Source organism: Microtus ochrogaster, chromosome 10 (assembly GCF_000317375.1).
Source record: "Microtus ochrogaster isolate Prairie Vole_2 chromosome 10, MicOch1.0, whole genome shotgun sequence".
In the NCBI taxonomy this organism is placed as follows: Eukaryota; Metazoa; Chordata; class Mammalia; order Rodentia; family Cricetidae; genus Microtus; species Microtus ochrogaster.
Window position 1 is genome coordinate 16,931,240 of NC_022016.1, and position 5,284 is coordinate 16,936,523.

At 39.1% G+C, this 5,284-nt stretch overlaps 1 pseudogene; it reads right to left on the reverse strand.

Moving 5' to 3' along the window:
• Window positions 1–1,134: 1,134 nt before the first annotated feature.
• Window positions 1,135–1,374, reverse strand: LOC101980992 (annotated as a pseudogene).
• Window positions 1,375–5,284: the final 3,910 nt, after the last annotated feature.

The following is a 5,284-nucleotide window of genomic DNA, read 5'->3' on the forward strand; positions in this document are numbered from 1 at the left end:
GGTGCTGATAATCTTATAGGGACCTAAAGAAAATTTTTGAATTATGGTCAAGTCCTGACTGGAATATTCTATGAAGCTTGGTCATCTCAGCCAGCAGTCTCGAGGATGGTCTGGATGTAGAGCTCAGACATCCGGGCCATCTACTCCTATTGAAGATATCAAAGGGGTAGTTCCTTGATCAAACCTGATTTTTCTTAGCCCAGAAGGAATCCACAGCCTCTCATTTCCTGTGGAAACAAAAGGAAAACCTCTTTTCCAAAGTAACCTATCTTTTGACTTAAATTTGAAGTCAAGGCATTTTCAATATACCTATCATTCATTAATCCAGCAGCATTTATAATCAAATGTTTTTAGTAGCTGTTGCTTCTTCCTCAGCCATCAAGCAATTTAAACACATAATAATCAGTAATCAGACTCTCATGTTTTTCATTTTTACATGGCTTTATTTTAAACTCTATTTCTTTTATTTTTACTTTTAACTTTTGTTTTTTATAAGACTAACTTTTTCTGTGTATCTTTGGCTGTCCTGGCATTCATTCTGTAGACCAGGTAGTTCTTGAACTCACAGAGATCAGCCTGCCTCTGCCTCCCAAGTGTTGGGATTAAAGGTATGTGCTACCACTCCCAACTACTCTTTTTATTTTTTTATTTTAATGACTTTATCCTTTTTTCCTTTCTCTCCCAAGCCTATTTATATATTTTTTTTAATTATAAAAACTTCCTTTAATAGAGGCTTGTAACATGGAAGAGATTTGTCAGATAAAATGTAAAGTTTCCAACACACTGAAATATAAGCCGATAAGTCACCATAAATACAACACCCAAAAATAAAAACCACAACAGCAAATTCACACAGTCCCTGTAACAGCCATGATCTGACTTCACATGATTTCAAGAGACGGCAAATATGGCCCACTGGATACAGAGCGCTCTAGGGCTTTGAAGTCATCGGACAGAGTTGTGGCATTGGTGGCTCAACTCAAGAAGTAAAGCAGGTCCCAGCACTTCCGTGTATTGAACATCCTTTAAATATGAAAGTGAGAAATAAGAAAACGAGATAATCAGGCCATTAGAGAGACGTAAGAAGCAAAGACAGCTGTGTAAAGCTCGAGGCTGAAAGGTGGCTCGCCAGCTTCATTTCTTTGGCTTCTTGGGTAGTGGCCAACAGAACAGTAGGATGTGAGGTTCTGGCTCATGGATCATATAATGGACCCATCCTTGACTCTGCTGAACACCAAGATTTCTCCATTCTGATTCAGACATCAAATGGGTTTTAGGGACCAGCTTGGCTATGTCTTTGGGCAACATGACATGCCGGTACCCGAACTCCTCGTTGTCTTATTTATCCGAATAGTAAATCTGTTTGTGTGACATGACTGCTCTGCCCGAGGGCGCCCAAATATAGATTTTTTTCTTCATCTGAATTTATTTTTACTGTATATCTCTCTTTTACTGATCACATAAGTTTTTACTTTGCTAAGCAGTATGGCCAGACTTAAAACCATGCCTTTGACAGCCAGATCCATCCCATTCCTTAGCTTTCTGAGAGTCTAGCCTCATGGTGGAGGTACTGGCCAGAGCCACATTTATTGCCACCACTCTATGGAGTTTCAAGGCTTCTGCCACCACCACCAAATAGCATGCTGTTGACTATTCATTAACACAATTTAAGTGTTTTATTGCAGAACCTCTTAAAAGAGCTACATGGTTTGTTTGTTTGTTTGTTTGTTTTTTGCAGCTAAAATTGAATCAGGAAACCTCTCTTAAATGACATGTGCTTGCCTCTAGCAATCTGAGCCCATCTGATAAAATGATGCTACCAAAAAGCCATGCTCAACTCTTTTCCTTTGTGTCTAGAATTATTTCCCAAACTCTCAGGTTTTAAGCAGATTTAGCTGTCCACATTGATACCATTTGTTGACAGAGGCTCCTGTCCCGCCTGGGCCCACATCTGTTCAGTCCCAAAGAAACACACAGAGGTCCACATTAACTATAAACTGGTTCGTCTATTAGCTCAGGCTTCTTATTAACTCTTGTACCTCATATTAGCCTATAATTCTTGTCTGTGTTAGTCGCATGGCTTGGTACCTTATGTCAGTGAGGCCTTCTCATCTTTGCTAGTTTTGTGTCTGGCTTCCTTTGTGTCGACAGAGGACTGACTCTTTCCTTTTTCCAGAATTTTCCTGTTCTCGTTGCCCCACCTATACTTCCTGCCTGACTCCAGGCCAATCAGCATTTTATAAAAATAATACTAGTGACAGGATAAAAGACCATTGTCCCATGCCACTTTTGTATAAAATCTTTCAGCCAATAACCTTTTAGATACTGTCACATATTGGGCATGGTTTAAAGTAGTATAAGTGTAGGTGAAAAGCATGTGAAGCCCTGTTTTCTCCAGGATTCAGTTCCCAGTTGCCAGAGGCCACAGAGGACTGAGAATAGCTACACTTACTGTGAGTTTATCCCCAAATAAATAAACATTTGTTATACTCCATTCTGGTCTGTTTTGGAACTCTTTGATATGCCTATAATTGTGTTAACTTTAAAACTTTCCTTTTTATTTAGACCCAAAAGGCAAATATTATGAAATAATTCTCCTGTCCACTGTTAAAAAGGTCTGTTTTTATTGCTAATAAAAGCTGACTGACAAATAGTTAGGCAGGAGTTTTAGGGTAGAGAAAATGCTGTGAAGAAGAGTGGAGTCAGGAAAGTTGCATACTAGACACAAAAGAAGCAAAATAGGAACTTCAAAGATGAGGCAAATGAGCTTCAGGGAAGCAAATGGATAAGTAGAAATGGGATAATTTAAGTGATAAGAGTTGTCTGAAGAAAATATAGGCCATCAGCCATGCAGTTATAATTAATATTTAGTTTCTATGGTTATTTGAATAGTGGCTGGTAGGACAGAGAAACTTAGTTTATAGTTAGCTTATATTCTAACCTTGAATTTACAAAACTTACCTCATTTGAACATAGAGTAGCGACAGATGAATTTAACATAGGCAATGCAGCAATTATCTTTTTACTAGGAAAATTCATAAATAGATACAATCCTATAAAGCCTGTTTTGTAAAGCTGTTTTGTAAAGACTCTGAATAATGAATGAGGAGACCAAGGTTTTTGACAAACCATTTGAATATGAGAAAGGGCATGAACAAGAGCCTAAGTGAAAACATGGATCAGTTTGTAAAAAACTTTTACCAGAGTATGACAGAGATATCATCAACAGACTCTGAATGAAAACATGGATGTAGACCTGGGAGAGGAACTCAATCATGTAACGAAAGACTACCTGGATCAAACTCTTAGGAAAAGTATGGGCCACAGCCTAAAAGTTGATCCTGTTTCTCAGTCTCAAATGAAACTGACCTGGCAGAAACCTGAGTCTCTGACTTCTCACTTATAATACTGTAGAACAGATTTCTATTGCTTAATGCATGACGATAGTGTTACTTTATTATGTGAGTATGGATAAAACACAGCCTAATTTAATGAATGTAAAACTTCTTCTAAAAGAATGTCAAAATAAAGATCCATTTCCCATAGTAGATATAAAACTTCTTTCATTTCATATATTACAAAGTAATCAATATCAATTATAACATTTCTTTCACACATGCCGTTGAAATATTTCAGAGGGAAGACAACACATGGCCATGATAAACAAAGTATTGAGAGAATAGAAACTAACATTGGCAAAATTGTATCTTCAAAGTGTTCTTGGTTTTTCCAATGCAGTGATTCTCAAATACTTGATGTATTTGGTTGCCTTAGATCAGTACTTCTCAACCTTCTTGAAGCCTTAATACAGTTTCTTGTGGTGACCCAAAACTACTAAATTTTGTTGCCACTTCGTAACTCTAATTTTGATATTGTTGTGAATCTAATGTAAATGTTTGTATTTTCTGATGATTTGGGGAGTTACAACCCACCGGTTTTGAACCACTGTTTAGGACTGGATTCCCTTTGTACAAAGAGCACTACTTGGTACTTAACCTGTTCTTCAATTTGTAAGTTACCCTCTTGATAACACACTAGTGAAGTGAATGTATTATTTTGGTATTGGATATTGTAATTCTAAGACATTATGGAATATCAGTTATTTTCTTCCACTAAAGAGTGCTCTCATAAACAGCGAGACATCTGGAGAATCAGAACTATTTCTTTGGAAGCTATCTATTACCTCATTCAGTAACAAAACACAAGGATATTTTCTATCTTTATAAATGTAATGGAAAAAAAAGTGGTGATGCATACCTTTATGCCAGTGCTAGGATCATATCACATATAAAGCAAGCTGCAAGTACCCAACCAGACAAGTATGGAAAGTAAGTTTAGCATATACAGAGCTACAGAGACAACTATCTTAGCAGCAATGAAAGAAAATATTAAAAAAGGGAAAAAGAAGATGTAGAAGGAGCTGCGGGCTGCTTCCCGCTGCCCAGCTCCCTCAGGGCTAGCTTTACCCGAAATAATTACATGGAAACTGTATTCATTTAAATACTGCCTGGCCCATTATCTGTAGCCTCTTATTGGCTAATTCTTACCCATACTTAGTAATCTGTGTAGCACCACGAGGTGGCTTACCAGGAAAGATTTTAACCTGCATCTGTCTCGGGTGGGAGAGTCATGGCAACTGCCTGACTCAGCTTCTTTCTCCCAGTATTCTGTTCTGTTTACTCCGCCTACCTAATTTTTTGTCCTATTAAAGGGCCAAGGCAGTTTCTTTATTAACCAATAAAAGTAACACATAGACAGATGACTCTCCCACCTCAAGAAGAAAACAGAGAAAAATAAATTTGAAAAATACTTTGAAAAGTGGCAACTGCACAACAGAGCATAACTTTGCTTTTGAAAAGCATCTTCAGAGGACGGAATCCGGTCATGGAGGTGGACAGAGGATGCCCCCCGCAGCCGGTGGGGACCTGCTGGAACCCCAGCAGAAGCAGAGGATGCAGGGCACAGGCAGCGGGAACCATAGTGGCAACAGATGCAGGCTGCAGGGACCGTGCAACACCGAGAGCAGATTGCCCCACTACAATCAAATCAAAGAGGTAGGCCTTTGGTTGGCGAAGTCCCTGGCAAAGGAGGAGCCAGGACCTATTCCTGAAGACCCTTCTGAGGGGTGAGAGGGACCTAGGCCCCCCCCCGGCAGGAACCAGGAAACAGAGCGAGGGCATTTTGTAAGAGGAGCCCCTGGCCAGCAGGGAAATCTGAATCAGTTTTAAAAGACTCATTAGATAGCATCGATAGGAGGAGATGGGCAGGCGCCAAGGCAAGAATT